Here is a 14210-nt window from a genome sequence, read left to right as displayed (position 1 = left end):
ATCTCTTGTACTCTGATGGTATTGCTCAGCCAACCATATTATTGATCTCTAATCAACTCTATGTTGGTCCCAAAGTTGAAGCCAAGAGCACGACCCTTGTCCTTGCTCGGGGAAGATCCATTCATGCAGTTGGGTCCCCACTGTAAGAAATGTCCTACTCCACCATAATCGTCATGAAGGCTAGCATCACCACACAAGTTAGTTCTCCCCTTCCAAGACCACAAGCCACCATAGAGTGTTCAAGCATCAAGTAAATCTACTACCTACATTCCATAGTGTAAATACACCTTTGGAGGGGAGAAGGGATTTTTTTTTTTTTTTTAAGTACATATATGTTGAGAAGGGTGAGAATTTTATAGAGTAACTAGGAGCATTAAGGTTAGAGAGGGAGAGAAAAAAGAGATAAGGGGGTATAGTTAAATATGGAGAAGGGTGTGGGAAGGAGTACTAGGTAAAGGTATAAATTGAAAGAAATCCTTAAGAAGGGAAGCCCTCAACATGAGGCATATTTGATGGTAAGTCCTCAGTACGAGGCAGTCCCATTGACATTCAGCTCAGACTGATTCTCGTGATGCACATCCATCACCTTCATGCATGGATCCGACTCCATCCTTTGCCACAGATGCAGATACTCAGCAGGATTTCACCTATGATCATGCAGTTATTTAGCAGGTAAGTCCTCAGTACGAGGCACTCACATCTTTTGTCGCATGCAAAGATATATGCCCCAGTGATTTAGCTCTTCAGGTGATTCCATTCCAGCATCCATCACTGATGCTTTCACCCCTGACACAGAGCATACCTTGGGCTCAATTCCCTTTAGCAGTTCAGATCAGCACATCAGTCTTCTGGACATTTCAACATCAGCTCACTCATGCTGCATTGCACCCTTGGATCCAGTGATCACCACCTCTTTCGATCAGTAGATCATTCCTTAGCACGAGGATACCTATGCATTAGTGTGGTCCTGCCCTAATGTAGTAGACATCATCAGGTTCAGCCATAGTGCAACCTAGGGAGACTCAGTGTTTCAGCATGCACTTATGGCTATCGTATACAGTCCATACTTTATGCAGATCAGTGGTTGGATCCACGACTTTAGATCTATCCCTTCATCATGTACATATGATGTTTCCTAATATCATGTACATCTTTTTAGTTAAGAGCTTTTCAAGTCTATAGGTAACTAGTCATTATTATAGTAGATATTTTTGTCGAGATCATTTGATTAGTCAAGTGGTATACCTCATAACTAAGAGGTATATTGTTATGTCTTTGATGAGCAACCTCATCTTGGTGAAAGAAGAGTTTGAACTATCAATCCTTATGGTACCGATCTCCGTAGTCCAAATTAGATAGCTTTAGTTTTTGCATGAAACAACACAAAGTCTCTATTTGTAGTCTCATGGTTATGAGGTTTCATTCTTACACATAGCCATGTCATAATGTATATGATTGCATCTTAAAATGATAACATTGTATGTGCATAGTTTAAAAACATTGTCCATAGACAGTTTAAATACATAGTTTGTAAACATTAATCTTTTAGAATCAATGGACTCACCTATCTCTTTGGGTATTTGATGATGGCTATCACAAATACAGCTCACCATAACCCTTGTTCATTGATCATGAATGGTCATGGCCTTATATATCCACCCTTATGTATGTTCATGTGTGATAATAATTAGAAACTTTGGGTAGATTATTATCTTTTGCCTAATCATGACCACCGCATTTCTTCTTCAAAAGAAAGTCATTTTTTGTACCATAATGTACAAATCCTTTTTCCTTTGCAACAAAAAAGAACATACCTACATGATGGATCTCTATCTTTATAATCAAAATTTCACCTTCTAGATTGTCCAATAAGGCATTGGTTGTTGTAATTAATCGGATGAAAAAACACATCTAGCATTTACTTTTATAAACTTCAATGCCAAATATAACATGATTCTAATCACTAGAGACAAGAAATCAATTGTAGATGCACATAAAACTATATGGAATAGGATGAGTGCAGAGAAGATGTTTAGAATCATTGTGCTTGAGATGTACTTGAACAATGCAACCAGATTGCAAATAGAAATAGGTCCTAATTATCTAGTAAAACTAAAGGAAATTAGACAACTATAGACATCCATTTGTAAGATACAATTACTGAAATATTAGTGTAAATTGCACTTGATAAAATCAATAAGGACTATGTGTAAAAGTATACTACCTGTTACAACTTGTGTGCTAATTAGCAACATAATAAAAATTAAATATAACTAATTATTTTTGCATGACAAAAATGTAGATTATGTAATGATTAGTTCATATGGGGAATTTTTCACATAGGGTGTCCTACGAGCACAAGTGTGTATAGAGATTTGTAGGGATATGCTAGGAGCCCTAATAGTATCAACAATAATGTCCATGGACAAGATATTTTATATCTATTAATATGAATTTACCCTATAATTACTTTCTGAAGCTGATGGTCACTAAAGGTACACCAACATCCTTTCTTATAATGTCAAACACATTTATTCAAGAATAGAATCGTGATTACTTATTCTCCACTAGAGCAAGAGGATTTCTTAGAGGAAAAGGAAGAAATTTAATCATCAATCCAAAGGAAACTATTCACAACCCTAGCAGACATTTCAACAATTATCAATCTTCACAATTTCAATCAACTCATCATTACCAACACGTTCCACATTATGGAATATAGCCATTAGGAAACTAAATGTAGGAAGAGGCATAGAGATATACTAGAGGTTAGTACTATAGAGTTGATAATCAAAATAAAAAATCAAGGAAATCAATATGGACATTATACCAATGGAAAAATCTCAAGAGCAATTCCAACACAAAGATGTAATTTCTTGTTATTGTGTTATAAAATAACCAACCAATCAAAATCATGAAGATGAACATTGAAAATACTTGGTAGTTTAATTAAGGTGTAAGCGATGACAAGAGTCGAGTGCTAGCGCCCACATAATTAAGGTGCAAAAAAATACATGACACTAAAAAAGGATTGGTTTTAAAACTAGGTCTAAACAAAAGTTCCAAAGAGAATGTGAGTATGGGTTATATATGTACCTCATAAAATTGAAGATATTTGTTTTCCAACAAGTATGGATGCACAATCAAGGAAGTTTACAATGATAGTACTATCATTGTCAAGTATGGATGCACAATTAGGAAACTTGATAGTGATAGTGCTAAGATTGAAAGAATGTATAAGCTTTCATTAGTAGTTCCATTTCAAAGGGCACTTCTTGCACACCATTAGAATCAGGATGCATATCTCACCACATTATGGCATAAGGGGTTTGGGCACCTCAATTTCAAGAGCCTAAGTCTCTTTGAAAAGATCAAACATGGTAAAAGGCTTTCTATAAGTTTGCTTTTATAAATATATATACATAAATCATGTTGATACATGGAAATTACATAGGAAGGCAACATAAGCAACCATTTCCAACATCATGCTCTAGAAGCTCAGATGTTCTCTAGATCATACTCTAACATATGAGGTTATGAGTCTCCCATGCCCTTGAATAGAGAATTATACTTCATCATCTTCATTGATACTTTTCTAGAAAGGTTTAGATAACATCTTGAAATAGAAATCAAAATCTCTCAATGCATTGAAGTATTTAAAAGCTCTTGTACATTGGTGCCAATATGTTATAACCAAGGTACACTATAATGAATTTCATGTGACTCAAGAGGAGGAGATGATATATTTAGATGTCATTGGCATGTAAGTCAAATTTTTTCTTTAGGCATATTTTTATTTACATTTCATCTTAGAACATACATTTACAAGAACTTGTTTGCATCTTCAAATTATTATAGTCATGCATCTATGGTGCTATGTGGACATATGGTCATCACTTTTGCATTGAGAGGATTGATAAATGATGTAATCTAGTCGTGTTATATCATTTCAACAATTAATACTCTAGGTATGTGCATAAAGTAAAGCAATGTATCACTCGTGCAAGTGTAACAGGCAAAAATTTAATCAATAGTGAGCACAATTATGTTGGACTACTAAGAAAATAATTCAAGTCAATTATAGGCTTTTGAAGGTTGTGTTATTCAAATCTCAATGTTGCCAAGTTATTTGTAGGGACCCCAATGCAAAAAATAAAATGTTTTTAATGCATTTCTTTTCTTGAAAGTGCTTTCAATAATATAATGCACTATTTCTCTTGCCTAAACTATGTCACCAAAATTATTCAACAAGGATGTAGAAATAGCTACATGTGAGAAATGTATTTCCTGAAACTATGAATGTGGATCCTCATGATGGAGATGGAATGTCCTAAGAATGAGGATCATAAAATGAATATGAAGGAGACAAACCTACCAACATTGATGCCATTCAACAATGAGTACAAGGTGATGTACATGAAACTGAGGATGAAGGTGATAAAGTAGATGACAATAATGAAAGTAATGATCCAAAAAATGGTGTTCTGATGAAAGTGAATGTTGTGGTGCCTAAGACAAACTTCAAAAACAAAAAATTTAGATATGTTACTAGGTAAGGGTAAGGATCTTTGAAATGTAATCTATTTTTGTGAATGTTTGAAAATCATTTTTTAATATTTTACGTATGTTAAATATTAGATCTATTTTCATTTGTTGATTTTTCATCTTAATTACTAACGCTTCTATCCAAGATGGATGAGTAGGCCATTTGGCTATGCTTGCAGTTCAATTGTCCATATGCCATGGTTTTTTTATGTTAGACATTATAGGCTTAATAAATTTTGACTTTGTAAAGCATCATCCTTGAGGCAAGGAGAGCCATAGGCACATCCAAAGAGAAGCGGATCTGTAGACTATGCACACTGGAAGAGGTGGGAAGATAGAGTATCATTTCCTAGTTTGTTATGAGATCCGTGGACATTACCACTATTTCTTTTAGGAGGGACATAGACTTGGGCCAGTCTCTTGGCTGATCCACTTTCAAGACCAATATTGTGTTGGTCTTTATATGATTGAGATGGGGTGACACAAAGAGACTCTATTGAAATTTATCAGTAGGAGGAGGTGGCAGTGCCATAGGAGATCGAGATAGATTGAGCACACTAAAATGTCATAGATCTCTATGCATTTGAGTCAATAGCCCCAAGACATACTGGAGTGGAGGAGTAGGAGCTAGTTGCTATGAGGGTAGAGTCGGAAGGCATAGTGCTCATTGAGTCGTGGAGCAAAAGACGCAGAGTCCATCCACGATATAGAGGGTGACCAGAGTTCACACAAGGGAGCTCTAGCCGATCTTAGTTTTACTCTGATTGGACCGCTAAATTCAAGGTGTCACTCTTGATATGGCAAATCTGATATAGAGGTTACAATGACCACGCCCCCTACTACAGTGTGAGATGACTCAACAGAGAGATGTGCACGACATCTTCACATCCCATAGGAGCTAACATGGCATTAGGATCATAGATTACACTAGATCCCAACTCTTGTTTTCTCAAAAGTTTTGAGTTTTTGTGTTTTCATTACTAGTTTTCATTACTTGTTTTGAGTTTATTAGCACTACATAGCAAGGGCCTTAGGTGAGCCCTTTGCCTCAATCCATAGTGGCTTGTAAGAGTTCCTGCTCTTGGTTGTACCTTGTCTTATATGCCCATGAGGCCTTCGAAAGACGTTAATACATGTCTCTCTCTCTCTCTCTCTCTCTCTCTCACACACACACACACACACTTTTTTTGTTTTTTTGTGAAACTCTTTTATGCTTTATATTATAGAGACACTATCCCAAAAAAGGATGTGCCCAGGTACATCAAGAGAAGATCTCAATATATGACAAGCATACATCATAATCTATCGATTGAGTTTGCAGACAATCATATAAGTATTGCTGCAAAGAGTGCCTTTAAAAAGAGAAAAGATCAAAAGTTGGATCATCAAAGACTCTTTGATTTTGGTCCTTCCATAGAGTCCAGAGCACCCAATAGCAAACCCACTGTCACACACACACACGCACACACGCACACATCTATAAAAATTTAATCTTGCCATCAAGTACAAGCCAAAGTCCTCCTAGATAGGTAGGAAGATTTCCTCAAAAGTAAATTTTATCATTATGCTTGCGAATTCAAACAGCTTACTATGGGCAAGAAAATAATCAAATCCAATTTATGAGATACGTTCCTAGGGCCTTTACAACTGAGCAACATGCTCTTCAAATACAACTTTCGCCAATGGGCATTCACAAACATGCATCTAGAGTTAAATACAACAATAAAACCTCAAGCAGCGGCTACATGTTTCTAGAATACAATATTAATTCGAGGTCATACAATGGTACAACCTTTGAAGGCTTGGTAGGGCATGGACACGAGATGTAGAGTCAGACTTGTTGGAGTCAGGATGGTTGGATGTCAGACCAAAAAGAGTGTGTGGCTTCTATGATTTTAGTAGCTTACCTTGTAAGTGTTTACTGTAGCCTACCCTCAAAGTAGTTAGTATGACTTTCATGACTTTATATATTGAGAGTTCAATGATATTGTGCGTGTGCCTGACATGTGTGAGTATATATTGGGGTGATGAAAAGTAAAGAATAGAAGATGTTCCATAATCATAGATCCTCTTTTGTGCCAATGAATTCTAACATAAAACTCACTTCATTCAATTCATAAAAATCAGGGATCCTCTTGGGACTCTCTCTCTCTCTCTCTCTCTCTCTCTCTCATAAATGTTATAACATAAAAAAAAGAAAGTTCATAGATCTTCTTGGGTCTTGAATGAATTCTAACATAGATTCTCTTGGCTCTCCAATCATAAATTCATCCACTTGGTCTAACGATTCTAACATTAATCCTCTTGGGTCTCCAATAGATTCTACCATAAATTTCATTTGATCTCTCTCTCTCTCTCTCTCTCTCTCTCTCTCTCTCTCTTGTTGGATTTCCTTCAAAAATAGACTAGATGCAACAATTTGAATTGAAGTGTAGCTTTAAGTACCTGGGATATAGGAGCTCCTACATCTCCATGAGAAGTGGAGCATGGCTACAGCCTAGTCAACTCACTCTCTAAAGTGCAAGAGACAAAGTTTTTACTTTCTTCATGTTGCTCCCTACAAAACTTTTAAAATAAATTACTAACTTGAAAATCATCATGTTATAGTTCAAAAATAAATTAAACATTTGAAAAGAAGTAAACTCACTTCAGTTCAATTTGGATGTTAGACATATAACATTCATATTAATCTCTTATTACACCATCAACAAAATGGAGGCATTATTAATAGCAATGACTCTGCTATCACTTTTTCTCTCATTTCCAAATTCGAGGGTGTCGGTCACCTATGTCGTCTGTTTTCTCATTGTAGCATAAGTGTTCACAAATGGAGCATAGGTCCTTGGGTTGTATTCTGGTGGGAGGTGTAGGCTAAAGCATGGAAAGCATCTCTAGTGTGTGCATGATTGAGAAAGCTTACTAGAGGTTCTAGGGTTTAGAGAGAGTTCAAGGTTGAGAAAGAGTCACAAGGTTGAGAATGGGTTCAAGGTTGAGCAATGGAGAGCTAGTCTCCATCACAATTTCACGGGGCAAAGGGTTGAGAAGGACGAACAAGGTCAAGGTAGAGGAAGGAGGAGGGAAGAGGAAGAAGGGAAGAGGAGGAGAAGGAAGGGAGGAGAGAGGATGAGGGGAAAAAGGAGGGGAGGAGAAGGGAGGAGGAGGGGGGAGTGCAAGGGTAAAGGCATGCTAGAACACGATGGGTATAAGCGAGCATGGACCCTAGAAGACATCTCAAAGAAAATCATTGGTTTTCGGGACCATGTACTTTGGAATACATCATATGTGGAATACTACATCAAATGGAGGGGCCTGATAAATCATCGTCGTGGCAGTCCTCATCTATTGTGGATTCAGCACCCTTACCTACTGAGTTGATGCAGTAATTAGGAGGCTTTGGTCATCATCATTGTTGCAAGGTGATGATCCGGTGCCATCTACTCTTCTCACTATTTTCCTTTCCTATTATAGTTCTCGAAATTGGATGGGAGGACTATAATAAAGGGGGTAGTTCAGTATAATTTTAATTGGCTTTGTAGTCAATCCTTTGTACTGTAGCCTACTCGAAAGATGCCACATGGTAGCTTTGGGGAATTGCCCTGATTTTTGCAAAAGGTGTTGCTGACCCACATGCACTCATCTTATTCCATTCACTGAATGAAACTAGATTGTATAACAGAGTTGATTGCTCAGCTGGGAATTCAATAAGGAATAATCCTTTTCTGTCCTTGTGCGAGCCTTGTGCAGCCCCTCACAAGTCACTGTGGTAAGTCCAGCCCATGACTTACATTACCCTCCATTTGCTAAAAGGTACCCCATTCTACCCTCCGCTTTTCCTACTTAATTTGGCGATCCCTGCTCTAGCTTTCGGAGTTAGTCTAGTCTAGGTCTGACTAAGGGGAAGAAATTAGGAGGAAATTAGTTAGAGCTAGATAGAAATATAGCTAATTCTGTTTCAGCACATTCATGGCAACATTAAAAACTCAATTGATTCATGAGATAGTACGGGCATCAACCTTTGAAATAGATACAAAAGTTTGATTGCATAAAAAACAGCCCCTGTCAACATGATTTACAATCAATAAAGCATTCTGCAGTATGCATCTCCTCATGAGGCTTATTGTATGCATTTCAAGCACGTCACGTCCCAAGTGAGTCGGCAGAGTGCATGTACTTGCCTGAGATCCTTCTTGATTTTTCTTAAGGCACTTACACGAGGCAATCAGAGGATTTCCTATAGGGTCTATTCTTTCCATACTAACCCATGATGTGCAACTATTGAAGATCAATACCGTTCACAGCAACCTTAGGTAAATAATGGCCAAAAGCACTTACATGAGGCAATCAGAGGATTGCCTATAGGGTCTATTCTTTCCATACTAACCCATGATGTGCAACTATTGAAGATCTATACCATTCACAGCAACCTTAGGTAAATAATGGCAAAAAGCAAATAGCATATGTCAAACCAACCATGTGGTGGAGCTTGAAATGGCATAAAAGAGGTGTCTAGCAACAGAATACGACTCAAATGCACCGATCGATATCTCTAGATGTGTATAGCTACATGCAGCCATTGATCCATACAAGCTACTTAACTCTCCTCAGCATCATGCCAGGCTGTGTCATTAGAGATATCTGCACGATAGTCCGAGGCCTCCTTGAAATTTCCATTCTTGCATATTGCTCTCTATGGCAATGAACACCCAAACTTAAGCCTTAGCTTTGACTTTATCCTCTTGATTCAAGACTGGAGGGCCAACCACAGCAAGCTTCATAACGAAGCAGGTTATAAAGCACGGCCAAAAGCTAGCAGAGCAGTTTGTTCTTGCCAAGGCCAAGTGGTGTGGAAAATAAAGATGCTAGGCCGGTTAGTCACCTATAATGCAGCACGATGCATAGAATGTGCTTCAATGATTGCATGGAAGGAATTCTGGAGACAATCCCTCACTGCCTATGTCGCACAGCCGATGTGGTTGGCTTCCCTCAGGATTGTGGCTAGTACACAGAGGATGATGAGGGATTTCACTTGGGGGATAGTAGCCTCACAAAGGGAGGACACGCCTTAGTTGCCATTTGGCAGGACATCATTTTTACTTTGCGTGCCCAGTACTCCAGGTTCAGTGAGGCTAAAAGGTGGAAGCGTTTCTGCAAGGCCTGGCCTGCACTAATCATTTACACCCTTTTCGCGAGGGGTATTCACTGGATGTATAGACCACCACCGTGGTTGCTAGTTCCTGTTCGGAATCTCTCTAGGCATTGAGCTGTTGGATAGGTCACCTCCCCATCTGTAAGCCCCCAAATGAGGAGAGTGTGGGGGAGGGAGACCTAGGGCAGGATATGCCCAAAGAAGAGAGAGAGAGAGGGGGCTGCCACATGGGCAGCACCTCACAAGAGATGAAGGCTGCAACAGTTGGCGCCAGAGACAGTGCAGAAGGAACGGCATCCAAGGGATGGAACGGGCCTGCAAAAGGGCAGATCTGCAGCAGCAGGTAAGAACAGGTCTATTGGCAGGTGAAAGGCCTGCAGCAGGGCTTGGCAGCAGCACAGCAGATTGCAAGGAAAGGGAGGGGCTGCAGTAGGCAGCACCCTGCCCTTATATACGGCCAAGGAGCTGGCTGGTTGGCCAGCCTGGTTGGTCATAAGAGCCAGCACACAGCCCCAAAATAGGGGGGCATGGAGGGGGCCAGCCAGTGGGCTGGCACACACAACAAAGGGGGGGCTGGGCCCCCACTTATAGGCAGTTTTGAGGGCCTGCCCCAGTCGGCTATGGGACAGATTGAGTCGGCCATTTAGGGGTTGCCAGTCGGCTGTTATGAGGGCCCTAGATGCCTATATAATGAGCCCATTGCAGGGCATTACTTCATCCAGCAGGTCGGCCATCAGAGGAGTAGATAGAAGCACCTTACCCTCATCCTTTGGCCTACAACTAGGAGGTAAAGGGGTGCTGGAGGTGGTGCTGCAGCCTTACCTCAAGGCTGAGCCCTAGGCTGCCTACCAAGGTAGCAGGGCACTGAGATCTGGACAGAGAGTCTACACACGCTCGAGGTGGAGCACACTGGCTCAAGTTCTAGAGATATCCGGCAGATAGTAGAAGTACGAGGTGGTAAGATCAAAGGACCATGCTCTGGTGGGACTTTGGATCTATCTCTTTTGTATTGTGTCCATAGCTTTGTACGGAAATATATTCTCTTGGTAGCTTCTATATCTAGCTGGATCATTATCTATTTATCAGTCTGCACATCTATTTGAAGCACCTAAGTTAAGAAGTTGGTGATTTCAGTCACCACACACTGTGTGAGCTTTTGGGCCAGTCTATCAGTCTTCCGCTGTGCGCACCCTATGTTGGTCGATTTTTAACATGAGCCAGATATCCGGAAAGAGGTAGGTTGTCCTATAGCTGGCAACCTGTTCTCTTTTGTATTTACCATCTACCACTCCTTTTGGTAGCTGTTTTGTATGGTGTTTTCAAGCATTAATAGAAGTTCTTTTTTCTCTGGAAAATAAAAAGATTGTATGATGGAGCAGATGTACCGCATGATGGTGGTGGATGTACGCCCAAGGGATTGACATCTGGCTCAACCATGGTGATGCTACTACTTTTCAGCTTGGTTTCTCCATGGAGAGACCAAGCATAGGCTTCGCAATGGGTGTAATGACTTGCACTAAAAAATCATCAGTTCTGGAGCTTCAGCGAGAGAGAGAAAGAGACCATGAGAGCGACTAGAGAGAGAGAAACGATTTTCAGCACCATGAGCTTGAGCCATCCCTTGATGATTTCCACAAGGATTGCGAGCCGTGAGCCATCCCGAATCAGCAGTAGCAAGTAAGTTTGTGTGTTTCACCTTGTCTTCCAACAGATGTGCCGCTCGTCTTGGCGGCTTCCCTGCTACTAACTAGATGCGCCACTCAACTAGGACGTCTCCAGGAGCATGAACCAGGCTGGGCTTCCATGTCTGGCCGAAATGATTTGCATTTGTGCTCCATTTTTTCCAGAGGTTTCTCTACTGCTATTGCAGTCTTAGTCCCTTCCCTCTCGTTAAGTTTGTTGTTGAACAATCATTAATTAAACGCAGTTCTACATGTGCTCTGTAGCATGAGTCAACAACAAGCAGGCTAGGAGGAAATCTCGCAAACAGAAAATTAGCCACTTAAACCACTTGGGATAAGTGGCTACATTTGGCTGAGTTCTGCTATCATAATACTAAGCATACCGATGAGCAGCTATGTATGGCTGCAAAGTTCATGTGCATTCCACAATTATTGATACAATTATTGCAAAGCTCATGTACATTTCATGTGCATGAGTGTTTGGAAGAGTGATCTCTGTCTAGGTCACTCATTAGCAACAGGGGTGTTTCTCTCACTCGTCAACAATCCCTTCCTGAAAATCTACTATGAATATACATGGAACCCGATTGAAAGAGTGGAGACTTAGGGTGGCCTACTTCAAGCAAAAAGCGGTTGAGAATTGAATGAGAGAACAATACTTCTCCATTTCAATGGGATTCGGTGGGCTTCATCAGTTGCCAAAGTCTCACGTACATCAGCACAGAATTATTGCAGGTGGCGCACATCATCTAGTGGTTGCGAGCTGGAGTTTATGTAGTCATGACAATTGCACATGAAATGTGCCAAGGCAAAGGCAATATCAATGGGTTCCTAGATCTGTGCATTCGTTCTCGATTCTTGCAGACGGTGGACCCACCCTTCTTCACCGAGCAAGCACTGAGCGAAAAGTTTGAAGAAGAAGTTCAAACGAACTTACAAAGGAAAGGAGCAGCTGAAAGCAGGCATCCGGAATCAGAAGAGGCCGCCGAAGATGCACAGATTATGAGAGAATGGCCTAGCCATGGCAGCATCACAAACCGGCTGAGCTCAGACTTGGAAACCTCTGCTATATGGGAGCATCCAGCCCTGACTATCCTGCATCCTGTCCACCTAGCCCTTCCAGGTTGAAATCTTCACAGTCCACTAATTCAAAAGCATTACCTTGCATACCTTGGTCCCTTGTGCGTGGGAACGGGCTTCATGCCTCTCAGTCATGTTCCAGTCACCAGCAAGCAGCCAATGCTCTCCTTGGAGCCTGTCTTTAAGCTCATCCCACAACCAGGCTGTGTCATTAGAGGAATTTGGAGGATAGACCGAGGCCTCCTTGAAATTTCCATTCTTGGATAGTGCTCTCTACGGCAATGAACACCCAAACTGGAGCCTTAGCTTGTTGATTCAAGACCACAGCAAGCTTCATTGAGAAACCAAGCGTCCACACATCCAATAACGAAGCAGGTTATAAAGCAAGGCAAAAAGCTAGCACTGCCAAGGCCAAGTGGGGCGTGCCAGGCCGGTCAGTCACCTATAATAATGCAGCACGATGCATAGAACGTGCTTTAAGAAGCTGAATGAAGAAGATGCATCTTGGAAACATGGCCTGGCAGGTGCATGGCATATTCCAAACAGAGTAGAAGCAGTAGCGTTGGACCTGTGGATTGGGCTGTAGGGTACCGGTGGGTATGAGGATGCACCAAAGCTGATTTGGACCTTGCCTTGCTGATAATGGTCTCGTAATCCAGGCAATGAGCGTTCGGTGCTAGGCTCGTTCTCCATTGCCTGTAGCACCATGCGAATTCAGGAAACCATAAAAGGAGACTCGGTTGAGCGGAGCAAACGATACCTACATTCTAAGAGAGTCAATAGGCGATGCTAGCATCACCCAATGAAAAATGGTAATAGCGAACAGAAATGCACCGGAGCAAACGATACCCACATTCTTGGGCAATGATAGAGTCACCCAAAACCAACCCGCTGCTGCAGTGTATGCAATCCCTGAGTCCACACTGTCAAACCGAGTCCGGAGAGGTCGCTGCCGCCTGAAATGAGAGGTCGCTGCCGCCTCGCGCGAGGCTCTCCATCTTAGCTGTTACTTTTGAGGAGCCCCCCTCACAGAGAGAGGAGCCGCACCAAAAATTCGGATACGCTATTTTCTGTGCCGAGCACACGGTATTCTTTAGTAAAAGGCGAAAGAATAGATCGCTCTGTGCTCAACACGCAGCTTCCATGTTGTCTGACGGGCCGTGTGTGAGCTTATATACGGCACCACAAAGTGAGTCTTTTCAAAATACCGTATATGGGATAGAGAAGCACGTGTCCCATGCATGCCTCTTGATGATCCAGATCACACTACTTCGATTGCATCGACTTTCACACCGGCTTGTATTTACGCATCTTAGGCGATTCTGTGCTCTACATGGTTGTTTTTTCTGGATAATCTGATATGTGTGCAATCCCACATAAATGTTCTCGTATATAAAACAACTTGACTGAGATAAAAACTGGGTCAAGCTGTGGATTCTTTATTATGGCTTATGATGGTTAAGCTACTCCTGATCCACAATATCATGCTTGGTTAGAGGGTGGGTTTACTATGATAAAACGCTTTGGCTTTGAGTCCGCGGCGCTCTACAACAAGCACTAGCTTGGATTCTAAAGTTATTCGGGCTTTGATTCTCCCAAAATTTAGCCTAGAAAATACATGGAGGAAGAGAAGGAAAAAGTGATATGCTTTGTAGTTTTGGGCTTACCCACTTGTTTGCATGAACCTTATTTTTAATGTTGTTCAAGAATGACTCATTTAAAAAGGAAATTTCTTCATGTTAACTTGGCCAAGGCAA

The 14210-nt window shown here is 41.0% G+C and overlaps 1 non-coding gene across 1 annotated transcript; it reads right to left on the bottom strand.

The window, feature by feature from the left end:
• Window positions 1–13474: 13474 nt before the first annotated feature.
• LOC147901861 (U5 spliceosomal RNA) lies at window positions 13475–13593 on the bottom strand. The gene has a single exon (XR_015541089.1). It is a non-coding gene; the product is annotated as a U5 spliceosomal RNA (small nuclear RNA).
• Between the last annotated feature and the right edge of the window lie 617 nt (window positions 13594–14210).

The sequence above is a fragment of the Dipteris shenzhenensis genome, chromosome 5 (genome assembly GCF_047967505.1).
Source record: "Dipteris shenzhenensis isolate YYH24624 ecotype China chromosome 5, Dip_SZ_1.0, whole genome shotgun sequence".
Classification (NCBI taxonomy): Eukaryota; Viridiplantae; Streptophyta; class Polypodiopsida; order Gleicheniales; family Dipteridaceae; genus Dipteris; species Dipteris shenzhenensis.
Note: the sequence above shows the minus strand (reverse complement) of the source record. Positions and strands in the feature narration are given on the sequence as shown.